Source organism: Chrysemys picta, chromosome 3, assembly GCF_011386835.1.
Source record: "Chrysemys picta bellii isolate R12L10 chromosome 3, ASM1138683v2, whole genome shotgun sequence".
In the NCBI taxonomy this organism is placed as follows: Eukaryota; Metazoa; Chordata; order Testudines; family Emydidae; genus Chrysemys; species Chrysemys picta.
In genome coordinates, this window is record NC_088793.1 from 145,371,930 (window position 1) to 145,385,186 (window position 13,257).

The following is a 13,257-nucleotide window of genomic DNA, read 5'->3' on the forward strand; positions in this document are numbered from 1 at the left end:
AATTGAAGCATCCACAGTCAGTGATCATTTTTGAAAATTCAGCCATTACTTTTTAAGTTTAGCTCCCTCCTCAGAGTACAAACACCTGTATGTACACTCCAAGTTTAGGTGGAACCCTTATATGTACTTCCTTTACTAAGTATTTATTAGCGTACAGCACCATTATTAAATATAGGGTCTGATCCTAAAAATCCATATTTACATGAATAGGGACTATATTGTACTACAACTGAAGCATGGGAATTATGGGTCATAGGCTCTTAAATACAATGAAGAAAGAAAGGGCAAAAAGGCCAGAAATCCATTATAAATAACAAATATGCACTTTTAGTTTAAGAGCCCATTAAAATGTAAATAGCAACTTACAGTGTTCCAGTAACAGTAATCATAGGAACTCACCAGCCTGTCTTAAAATCTGCCTTTAAGGACTCTCCTAGTCCTTAGTTGAAATCCTTGAGGTAAGGTCTAACAAGAATGAAGGACATTTGAGCTAAGCTCTGGGCTGGAGACCAGTTTTACAGTTCCTTAGCTCAAACCTTTCTTGTTTTAGTCAATCAGTCCCCTATACCTTTCCCTGATATTTCCCTCCTTAGCCCTCCCCTCCTTGCCCATATATTTCTTCCCCTTATTAAAACATTTTTCTATCTTGTTACTTCCAGCCTAGAGCCAACCACTAACAAGCCCCCCATATAAACAAAGAAACCCAAACTAGAATATACAAACCACCTAATATACAGCATTTTCTGCTCTGCCCTGGGAAGTTGCAGTGTTGTTTTCCTTGCAATACTGCACTCCTAACATAAGATGGTATCAAGGTCCATCCGGCCATCCCCCTCACATGATCTAAAATGGAGTCCAACAGGCAGTAACAAACACTGCAGCTTTTCTTACTTTCAGAGTGATCTCTGCAAAAAAATTATAGCAAGGTAAGAGTTCCCACATCTTTGCACACTTCTATTCAGCTGTACTTACTTGGTTTCTTTTTTTGGCTCCCTTCACCACAACCAAAGAACTCTTAGGAGGAGTATAAAATGGCAGTAGTGATTTTTTTTTTCTTCCTTACCTACAGGCAAGAGGCAGACTTCATTTTTTTAAATATAAAAGTATGAGAATAAGGGTAATATTGAGGGAAAGTTTGGGCAAAGGGGAAGAGTTTGCATTTTGCTCTGAATGCAGTGAGTTTAGTGCACATTCAAGATCAACTTTCACATGGTTTCTGTGTGAAAATTCTGTACAGTTTGGAGGGTTACGGCCAAAATCTGATCTCAGTGAAGTCAGTGGAGTTACACCATGGATGAATATGGTTCTTTGCTTCCGAGATAACTTTTTAGAGTCAATGCATTTGAAATAAGCCACTATATATATGGTAGGAGCCAGTTCCTCAGCTGGTGCAAATTGTGAATTTGCATCCGCTGAGGATCTGGCCCCAGGAGTCCTATTTCTTTGTATCCGTTTAGATAAGCTAGACTGATAATTCTTTATTTCTTAACAATTCTGCACATTAAAGTTGTAATAACATCTGTTCATCTGTACATTTCTATATTTTGACAAAGCAAGTACTGATATCATACATTTGAAATGACAGTTTTTAAGCCAAATATATCAGTTTTATATTACTTTTTTTATTAATTAGAATACCCCCTGCTTCCCTTCAACTATTTATCTTCCAGATATTTTTCACTAACACTCTTATGCCTTCTATTCACATAAATATTTAGCACAGAATGAGATATCTGATGTGCTGATCCTTACATGTAAATCTGTACCAAATATGTAATCCAAGCTAAGTATAAAACCTGTGATTGGATAATACAATTATAAATGTTTGGAATGTTGTGATACAAGATGAAGTTAAATAGGGCTTCACATAGTCAAAGTTGACTCATCTCATACTCTAGAGAAGACCCACAAGCAGAAGAAAGATTTTGGTTTTTTGATAATGCCAATCCTTACACAGATTGAATATAGTCACATCTTTTGGTCATTCCAGGAAGCACTTCTGGCAAGAATATAACACCCCGAAGAACAACATTACGATGTCAGCAACATTGATTTTCTGGCACTGCAACTCCATTTACAAAATTATATTATTCTTTATATCCAGTACCCAAAGGAATGACAGCATGAAAAGTCTGCCAATTCCACAGCGCTAGCAGGCAGGCGGTATTTCTTTGGCAACCCATCTCTATTTCCATATCCTCTTGCTTTAAAAATAACCATTTATGATTAATTCTATATCTTGAGAGACACATTAATGGCTCTCCTTTCCAACTGGCTTTGGTGAAAAAAAGTCTCATAGCCTAAAACAAGGGTATCAGGTATGGCATATGTATCTTTCTTTCTGGCAGCATAACACAATATTCAAACAATTAATATTAACATTTATAGAAAATACATATTTATTTTACACATGGTTGTGTCAAATTCACCACTGGCATAAGTGGGAGATGTTATGCAAGATAATTAAGCCCAAAAGCTAATTGTGAAGAGTTGCAAAGGGATCTCACTAAACTGGATGACTGGACAACAAAATGGCAGATGAAATTCAGTGCTGATAAGTGCAAAGTAAAGCACGTTGGGAAAAATAATCCCAACTACACATACAACTGATGGGATCTAAATTAGCTGTTACCACTCAAGAAAGATATCTTGGCGTCATCATGGATAGTTCTCTTAAAATATCTGCTTAATGTGCAGCAGCAGTCAAAAATGCTAAAAGAATGTTAGGAGCCATCACAAAAGGGATAGATAATAAGACAGAAAATATCCTGATGTATCTGTGTTAATCCATGGTGTTTCCACACCTTGAATATTGTGTGCAGTTCTGGTCTCCCCATCTCAAAAAAGATTGGAATTAGTATTGGAAAAGGTACAGAGAAGGGAAATAAAAATTATTAGGGGTAGGGAACAGTTTCCATACAAGGAGAGATTAAAAAGACTGGCACTGTTCATCTTAGAAAAGAGATGAATAAGGGGAGATATGACTGAGGTCTATAAAATCATGAAGGGTGTGGAGAAAGTGAATAAGAAGGTGTTTTTTACCCCCTTCATATAACATAAGAACCAGGGTCACCCAATGAAATTAAGAGGCAATGGGTTTAAAGCAAAACATAAGGAAGTACTTCTTCACACAATACACAGTCAACCTGTGGAACTCGTTACCAGGGGATGTTGTGAAGGTGAAAAGTATAATTGGGTTCAAAAAAGAATTAGATAAATTCATGGAGGATAGATTCATCAATGGCTATTAGCCAAGACGGTCAGGGATGTAACCCCATACTCTGGATGTCCCTAAACCTCTGACTGCCAAAAGCTGGGACTGGAATACAGGGGATGGAGCACTTGAAATTGCCCTGTTCTGTTCATTTCCTCTGACGCATCTGAAGTGGCCACTGTCAGAAGACAGAATATTGGTATAGATGGACCATTGGTCTGTCCCAGTTCTTATGTTCTTCCATTGAAGTCAGCACAACTGGTGAGCAGTCAGAGAACAGAATTGCCAATTCGTAGAATCCTTCATCAAATGGCTGCATAACACACATTACTGCAATTGAAACCTGTAGCAGGATCCTCCTGATCCATAGGCAGCAGTCCTAATGTGGAAGGCAACTGGAGGACATGTCCTCTTGCTAAACTCTTCTTGTCGGCAAGTCATCCTTACCATATCTTACCTTCACATATAATGTGTTGCAATGCATTGCTGGGATGTGGTATTGATGCAACGTGGCATAAAAAACAATTAAAAGCATGTTTTTCCTCAGAGGGCTTGGAGGAGCACCCTTGTGGACAGAATGGAAAGGGAGAGTGTATAGAGGAGAAATGTGCAGCAAAAGGGAAGAGACAGGCAGCAGGACATGGTAGCACTTTTCAAGCACCAGATGGATATGCTGGAGACTATTACAGACCCTCAGGTACAAGTCACCCATGTTCAACTCCTGCTAGAGCCTCTCAATAACTGCATTCTGGGACCTTCCTACATGCCCATCCTCACATACCACATATGTTCTGGGGCCACTGCAGTATCCTACCACTCCACCCTGAGGGAGAGTACACAAAATCACAGTCACACATACTCTGACCTGTGAGACACTCAACTGGTGAATGTGTTTTTGAAATGAGAATGACTGTTTTTTCCCCTTCAAAGGTTCTTTTCACGGTACTTATACAGTTTCATGCAGTTACAATTAAAAGTCTATTTATGGAAAATTAATTAATCTGTATTAGTTCACAACATAAAGTGGCCTGGGATGATATCATTCAAAGATAATAGCAATAGGTGCATTTGCCCTGTTATATTACCATGCACACAGGACTCATTACAAGGTTCATACCGGAATGCTAAAAAACAATGCCAAGCAGAACACACTACAACACACATTACTGTGATTCACTATTGAAATGGTCTTTCAAAGCCTCCCTGATCTGTATAGGTGAACTCTTCTTATAGCCCTGGTATCTGGCTGCTCAAAACCAGCAGCCAGGCATTCCCCCTCCACACTCCACCCCAGTGGAAACTTTCCTCTCTTTGCTTCACAGATATTATCAAGCGCACAGCAGGCAGCTATAACCATGGCGATATTTTTTTCACTAAAGTCTAATTGTGTGAGCCAGCACCCTTCAACAGTCATTCTGCACCTGCTGAGCCTGTAATTGAAATTGTCCTTGGTGCTGTCAAAGTGGCCAGTGAATGGCTTCATGAGCCACAGAAGAAAGGGGTAGCCTTGGTCTCCAAGGATCACTATTGGCATTTCCATATCCCCAGTGGTAATCCGCCAGTCTGGAAAGAAAGTCCTTGCTTGCATCTTTCTGAACAGGCCTGTTTTTTTAAAGTGGCGTGTGTCATGCACCTTCCCTGACCATCCTGCATTGATGTCTGTAAAATGTTCCCGGTGATCCACCAGCACTTGCAATACTATAGAAAAGTAACCCTTTCTGTTGATATACTCCTTGGCAAGGTGGTCTGGTGCCAAAATAGGGATATGCGTGCCAGCTATCGCCCCACCACAGTTCAGGAAACCCATTACTGCAAAACCATTCAGAATGGTTGTCAAGAGTCACAGTCCTTTGTAGCAGGATGCAATTAATGGCCCTGCACACTTGCATCATAGCAACCCCCACAGTGGATTTCTCATCTCCAAGTTGATTCCCAGCTGATTGGTAGCACTCTGTCATGGCCGGCTTCCACACAGTGATCGCCACTTGTTTCTCCACCGTTAGTGTAGCTCTTATTTTGGTGTTGCTGCATCAGAGGTCTGGGGCAAGCTCCTCACAGTTCCATGAATGTGACCTTGTGCATCCAAAAGTTCTGTAGCCACTACTCATCATCCTGTGCTTGCATAATGATGCAATCCCACCAGTTTGCGCTTGTTTCTCAGGCCCAGAACCAGCACTCAGCTGTCTGCAACTGCTCCATGAATGCCAGCAACAACCTTGAATTGACTCTTTCTGTGTCTATGCAAGGCAGCCTACAAGGTATCGTCATATCCCTCCTGGCTCCTCTGGCAGCTCTGAAGGACCAGGTACATTGTGTTCATAACAGTCAGCACAATATTGAAAAGCAGCGCAGGATCCATGCTTCTCACAGAGGTGGCGGATGCGCGGGTTTGCGGGGCTTTTGAAAAGAGCTGCAGATAATATTATGGGATGGAGAAAACTGCATCATGGGACATTGAAACTGTGTTCCCAGTCACCTCTGCATGACTCATTTGCCTGCATGAAGCTTTTCAAACCCTTCCCAAAACACCCTGTGCCAGATGGTGGTGCATTGCACGGCAGGATAGCTACTCACAGTGCACTGCTCTCTGCATTGATTCAAGCGCTGCTAGAGAGGATGTGCACCGCTGACACAAGGACTGTAGTGTAGACATGCAAAAGTGATTTATTATTGCGGCGGCTGTAGATCATTGTAATTTATGTCGACTTAATTTTGTAGTGTAGACTTGCCCTTAGTCAAGGTCCCAAAAGAACTCTGTGGCAGAGCTGGGAACAGATTTCCTGAGTCTGAGTCTAGTGTGTTAACCACAAGACCATTCTTTTGTCCCTTAGTGCCTTTGACAGAGACAGAGTAACAAAAGCCTTCATTTGTCTTACAACACACACCTGAAAAAGTAAGAAAGGGCAAATATTTTGCCAACCTCAGCCCACTGTCTCTTAAAAAAAAATCCCTCTCATGCTAACCCTGGCTTCTGAAGGAGTCAGTTTTAAGATACCAACCACAGTGGGAATAACGGAATTAATCAAAATAATTAAAAATATTTCTTTGTGAATCTCATAATGACTAGTTAGGTTCAGGGAGAATAAGAAATGTCCATATTATCTCTGAACCTGGGCATTATTCATTATTTTAACTGTGTCCAATTTTATATACTTTGACACTGGAAAGTCTGTGACCCTTTAATACCAAGTAAGCATTTGTGGTGTTTTGTTAAAGTTTTTATCTTGTCTACACATGAACAGTTATTAACTCTATTTTCTTCGTATTCTTTTATTTTAATTTCATAGTTGTTTGTTTAGGATATATTTTAATACTTGACATTTTTTTTTTTTAAATTCACGATTACATAGACAGAGAGCGTAAGTGAAATATAATCGCTCTTCCAATAATTTTAGATGAGGCATTCATAAATAGAAAGGGCAAATATTTGGACCCCTGACCCACCATGGTTGAAAATCACAGAAGAAAATGAAAGGCCAAAGACTAGTGAACAACACTTTCATTCACCCCTGTTGAGAAGGAGTAAGACAGACTGATGGCTTTTCTTGAAGGGGTGGAAAATGAGTATTATCTAGGATCAAAAAAAAATTCTACAAGAATGTGGGCATCATCACAAGAAAAACATATATAGTATCTTATTACTCACTGCATGATTATTACAGAGCACACTATACACGCTATAAAATGGGTCAGGTTGACTTACGTATGCTGGAGGGGCTGGAATGAAATAATGAATGACTAAAGGGGCTGGGATGAATCTAATGGGAATGCCCAAGACTCCAGTCTTGCACAAAAGAGTGTTGAATGACTTCCTGGATGATGCTGAACTGTTCAGGGAGGGGGTGCCAAAGATCTTTGGCATGATGGGGGGATGCTTGTGGATGAGGATGAAAAACAAATGCCTGTGGAGTGGTTTGAGCAGGAGGCTAGCCATGAATATCCAGATGGGTACAGGGAATAAGAGCAGGGGTCCTGGTTGGAGGTGCTCCTTAAAGGACTCCATCAGATACCTTTGCAAGTTCAGATTTGGTTTAGACATGGGCTGAGAGTGGAGCTGGTTCTCATCTTATTGGAATTGCCTTCCATCCTTAAACTATATACATCTGAGGTCACAATCTGGCTCTCTCAGAAGTACAGCAACTATTGTATGGGACACTAGATGTGAAACTGGGCAGTCCTCCTGCCATCTATCCTTCCTCCACTCACATGTTGTTGTGGAAAACAGTTGTTCTGCTAGTGTGAACAGGGTCAACTGAGTTCAACACCTGTTGTAGTAAAGCGTGCCAGAAACCTAGCATACTTTGCTACTGTGGGTGTTGAACTCAGCTGACCCCGTTCAAAAGAGCAGGACAACTGTTTTCAACAGTATCTTGTGGGATGAATGGGCTCTGGTATGTTTGACACTCTGTGTCAATATGGCAATTTCTATACTGTAGACACTTCCTCTTAGTCTGCTGGAAACAAGTGTTCTAACTGCATTGCTTGTACAGACTCAGTCTCTCCACACAGGCCTAAAATTTCTGTGGTGTTGCATGACAGGCTAAGAAGCCTGATCCTCACCTATTGTTGTATCTATGAGAAATTATTCCACAGAGTGAACTAAAAGATATAGGGCAGATACCAGCTTATAGAGTGTCTGCCTAACCTATGTTGACATTGCAAATGTCCTATTTACATTAAAAACAAGACTAAGAAGAAAAGGCAAAAAAGATGTCATCAAGGCCACCTTAGTTACATTTAAACACTGCTGTGATTGAATAGGTCCACATACAATTTATAAACACTTAGACTGGTGCACTTAAATTTACAGTGATATTTATTTTACTCCTATGCATCAGAGTAAAGAAAAAAGTGTTTTTTGTTATCAGGCGGCTGGAGGCCCCACAGTCCTACTACACCATGTCCTAGGAAAGGAGCAGCAAAGGTGGATCCTCCAGGCCTGCCTAGAGAGGCTGCATGGAAGCATCCAATCAGAGCTCAGCAGCCTCAGATAAAAGGAGCTGCAGGAGTTTAGCTGCTCAGTTCCTGGATGGGACTTGGGTAAGCTCTTTTCTGCCACAGGAGCGCCACTGGCTGTGTTTGCTTAAGCTGGGAGAGAGAGGATTTACGAATTGTAATCATTAGGTAAGGGGTGAAGATAAAGGGGCCAGGTAGGAAGAGGCCCAGGAAGTAGCAGCAATGAACTGAAGTGAGCAGTATGTGGCTGCTGTTTATAGGGTCTCTGGGATGGAACCCAAAGTAGTGGGTGGGCCTGGGTTTGACCGCTGGTGAAGTGGTGTAACCCCAAGAAGCGGGACAAGGCTTCTTAGGAAGCCCAAGTGAAGGGGTGAATTTAAAGGGCCCAGAGCCTGGGCTGAAGACCATGGTGAGGGTAAATAGACTGTTTCTGATGGACTCTTTCCTTACCCCAGAAGGGGTTCATTTTGACTGTGACACCCAGCTGGAGGGCTGAGCCACTGGGAACCTGCCAAATGAGGTCAACAACCTATAGGGGTGCCAGGAGTGGGGAAAAGGACTGCAGGGGTGCCAGATGCTTCAGAGGGAGTGAACAGAACAAGGCAATTAATCGAGTGATCCATCCATGTAATCCAATTCCTGATTCTAGCCATCAGAGGTTTAAGGACACCAAGAGTCTTAGGGACACCAACATTGTAATATCTGTAATGGGGTTTGATAAAACACTGAAGGCAATACATACTTTAAAAGGAAAAGAGTCTCATAGATTCCAAGGCCAGAAAGGACCATTGTGATCATCTGGTCTGACTTCCCGTATGACACAGGCCATAGAATTTCCCCCCACAATAATTCCTAGAGCATATCTTTTAGAAAAACATCCATTCTGGTGTAACCCCTTTGGAGGAGTGCTCCTGAAATACCACACTGATACTGTAGGGGACTTGCACCTGGATTACAGAAGTAATGGGGTCAGAGGCACAGAACTCTGTTTCTCAGATTGCCTAAGATCCAGAGCAGAGAAAGAACAGGCTGGCAATGCTACTAGGACCAGTCATGAGCTAGGACTCAGAGAAAAGGGGCTGATTTTATTTTCATTTGGCTGTTGGAGTTGAGCAGAGAGAGAAGCATTACAGGTAGGGAGGACCTTTTTCTACCCTCCACACCCCTACCCAAGGGAAGACTGATTCCTTTGGGGATTTCTGGGACATTGAACACTGTCAGCGCAGCAGAGACCAGAAACCCAGGAGGCTGAGGAGGGAGTCAAGGTCACGCTACCAAGCACCAGCCTAACTGCACATTTGAATCCAGACCCGAGAGCCACAAAGACAATCTCTCCATCCTAGGTATGGAGACTTTGTAACATCCTCATTTATTTTGACATTGTGTCTTTAAGGCAGCCACCAATTTCAGCACTTTGAAACCTATCAAAGACTGAGCCTGAACTCACTACTTGCCTAGGCAGGTGCTGGGAGGAAGAAGGGAAGTATGCATTGGCTGTATATGTTGGAAGGGGTGGCATTTGTGTATTGGTAAGTTTTTCCCAATTGTTCGCTATTCTGAGTTTCCCTGTACCTGATAAAACCCTGGTTATTGTTTTATTATTCTAGCAGTTGTGATAGCTACTTTATTTTTGTGTGCACTAACACTCATCTGTATGAGATTGGGTGTTTAATATTTTCCTAAGGAACGGGCCCTCTGCAGTAGGAAGGGGTTCCTTGGGTAGAAGCACCAGGGGCCCTTATGGATGAACCCAGGAAAGGGAGAAGGCTGCAGCCCCACCTCATGGGTTATAGTTGGTTTAAAAACTGTCAGTGGTGGAGACTGCCCCATGAGCCTTAATAAGTTTAAAGGTGTTGGTGTAGTTGTTGTGCTGATCACACTGCAGAGGCAAAGTGGCAGAAGCAAATTAGCTCACCCCTGGTTAATGTCAATGGATTTAAGCCCTGATTAAGTAAAGTACTTAAGTGCTTGCTTAAGTTCCATTGAAATCACTGCGGTGTAAACACAAGGTTAAGTGCTTTGCTGAATCAAGGCCTTCAATTGTTACCTCTGATTGCCAGTTGGTGGACACTGCCGCTTCAGTTTTAGTAGTACAGAGGGGGGAAACTGAACTCCTTGGAGACCTGTTTAGACTATGTGGCAGAACCAACTTAGTGGACGTGAACTAGATAGGCTCTGTTTCAGAGTAGCAGCCGTGTTAGTCTGTATCCGCAAAAAGAAGAACAGGAGTACTTGTGGCACCTTAGAGACTCCGAAGAAGTGGGCTGTAGTCCACAAAAGCTTATGCTCTAATAAATTTGTTAGTCTCTAAGGTGCCACAAGTACTCCTGTTCTTCTTTTTGTAGATAGGCTCTACTTCCCTTCCCCTTGAGTTGGCTTAATGCACTCTCCCCAAAATGATGTGTGGGAGTTGTATTTGGATCCTGCTATCCCGTAGCAGGCCACTAAGGAAGCAGAACGACAAATATATATTTTTTAAGCCTGCGGGTGTTGCTGTCAGGGTTTAAGAGAGGGATAATAATCCTCTAACAGGCCGATAGTTTTCCTGAAACACCCGACCCTGTTAGCAGGTGTCTATTCTGCTGCGAAAGGGGTAAGTGCAAGTTGCTGACTTTCAGACACACACTATAAGGGACGTTGGAATGGTTCTCTGGGGAGTAAGTACTGAGTGTGGCCTCAACGTACTGAGTGTGCTGGGGGAGGAATCCTAGGGGCAGCCAGCCTAGGCAGAAAGTATGAGAAGTTGTTTGTTATCGTCTTGGGGGGTTTATTATTATTATTTTATTTTATTAAAGTCAAACACCTGGAAGGGGGTGGTTTGGAAGTGGCATGCTGTATGGACGGTGTTTGTAGAGCAGATTAGAAAAGATATCTGCTTTCATATCCTTACAAACATTGGAAACAGCCTCTTCTATTTTACGGCCAATGGTTACTGAGATGATTAAGGAGCTTACTGTAAAAATATACTATTTTACAAATCCCTGGATGACTTCTAAAAAGCACTATGACAATAATCAATGCTATACTTCAGCAGGGCTGCCCAGAGGATTCAGGGAGCCTGGGGGAAAGCAATTTCGGGGACCCCTTCCATAAAAAAAAGTTGCAATACTATAGTAAAATGTATTTGGAAATGTAAAAAATAACCAGTGAAATACATTCAAAAATTAATTTTTAATAATTTGAAAATACACAAAATACATTATTTAAAAACATTAAATGCTTTAATGGTATGTATACATTTGCAATTACATAATGGGCTGTTGCTGGGTGATGGTGGTTGGTGCCAATGGGCTGTCGCTGCCTGGGGGTGGTGCTGCTGTTGCCCAGGGCTGGGTGGGGAGCTGGGCTCTGGGTCAGGGGGTGCCCGGCTCAGAGGGGCTGGGCTCGGAGCTGGGGGTCAGAGCTGTGGGGGGTGGAGTCAGGGAGGTGTCCGGCTCAGAGGGGCTGGGCTCGGAGCTGCGCGTCAGAGCTGTGGAGGTGGTGTCGGTGGGGTGTCTGGCTCAGAGGGGCTGGGCTCGGAGCTGGGGGTCAGGGCTGTTGGGGGGTAGGGTCAGGGGTTGTCCAGCTCAAAGGGGATTACCGTGCTGCTTACTCCCGCCTCCCCCCTCTCCCAGAGCCTCAGCACGCCGCGTCCAGGAGCGGCCCTGGACAGCGCGGCAGCGGCGTGGCTCTACGGGACCTGAGCTCCCGCCGCTTGGCCCGGAGCTCGGAGCCCCACCCCCTTACCACACGGCTCCGAGCAGGAGGAGCTCGGGCCATGCAGCTGCAGTGCTGTCCAGGGCCGCTCCTGGATGCGGCGCGCTGAGGCGCCAGGGGAAGGCGGAGGCGGAGGTGGGGGGGAGCCTCCGACATTCTCGTGGGGGCCCCTGTGGGGCCCGGGGCCTGGGGCAAATTGCCCCAGTTGCCCACCCCCCGGGCGGCCCTGTACTTCAGAGCCATAATGACCAGGTTACTGAATTGAGACCATAGCTTATGTTTGTGGAAGAGCCTTTCCAAAAACATGAGAGTCTGGGGATGAAAATATTTTTGAGACCTTACACACAGCATGTATAGAGGTTAGAGAATTGCCTAAAGATGTAGAGTATAAGGACCACTGCATTTCAGTATAAACTATCAGGAGAGGATTGAGGGACTGTGCAAACTAGCTTCTCTGAAACTAGAGCAGTTTGGGCTAATTTGGAAGCAAGTCCTTCTGCGTGAAAGACTACTTCTGGATGGAAACCTGTGATGAAAGAAAGCAGGTCTGGTGCAGGATAGACCAGGAAAAGCGGGGACAAAGATAGTTCTCTGCCACCCTGGAACATGGGCTATTCTGAAGGCCAAAAATTCAGATATATCATCAAAATTACCCTGGCAGCTCCAATTTATGATAGTGCATCCTACGCTGCCTATTGTCTTCTGCACAGCCCAGAATCCCATAGCACCCAGTCCATCTTCCTGCCTGTGACATGCCCTCCCCACTAGGGCTAGTAAACAGATCAATACTGTATCTGCAGCAGGAAACTTCTTCCCTGGCCAGTTGCAGCACATTCACTGCTCCTACTAATTGCCAGAATGGCATCTATCCAGTCATATACAGGGATGTGTAGGTAATGGAAAGCCAACCACAGGTACAAAAAATGTGCCCCGCTTGGCCACCTCTTAATTTGCATATGTGAAGGAAGTGGCCTAAATCTGACACATACACTCTTATTTGTTATAGATTCACATAAATATAAAACTTTACACTGCATGCAATGTTTTGACAGCTTTAGCAGGTTAGTGAGCACTGACTGCTAACTTGCTTCAATCAAAATAGATGTTTGATATCTGGTTCTGGTTTTATTCAGATAATTGGGTTTATTTTTCTTTTCCAGCAAGATAACTGTACATATTACTTCAGTCTCTGGTATGTGTTAATCTTGTCCAGGTTTTTTCTAATGCACTTATATTAGAATTTCATAGAGCATCTATGTCAGTGAAGGGGGAGAGAATTGAGGACCTATTGTGTCTGACTGGCAAAGGCCTTGCTTGATTCAGAATTAAACAGTGTATTCTAGATTGGGTGCCTTCAGTGTCACTGGCATCTCAGGGTATATTTCGATGAC

At 43.3% G+C, this 13,257-nt stretch overlaps 1 long non-coding RNA gene across 1 annotated transcript in view; it reads left to right on the top strand.

Annotated features, from left to right (window-relative positions):
* Positions 1–816: 816 nt before the first annotated feature.
* LOC122173523 (uncharacterized) overlaps positions 817–13,257 on the top strand; it is a 42,455-nt gene continuing 30,014 nt past the window's right edge. Inside the window, exons 1-3 of the long non-coding RNA XR_006174030.2 lie at positions 817–926; positions 3,762–3,911; positions 5,376–5,519. This is a non-coding gene — a long non-coding RNA (uncharacterized LOC122173523). The remainder of the gene's footprint in view (positions 927–3,761; positions 3,912–5,375; positions 5,520–13,257) is intronic.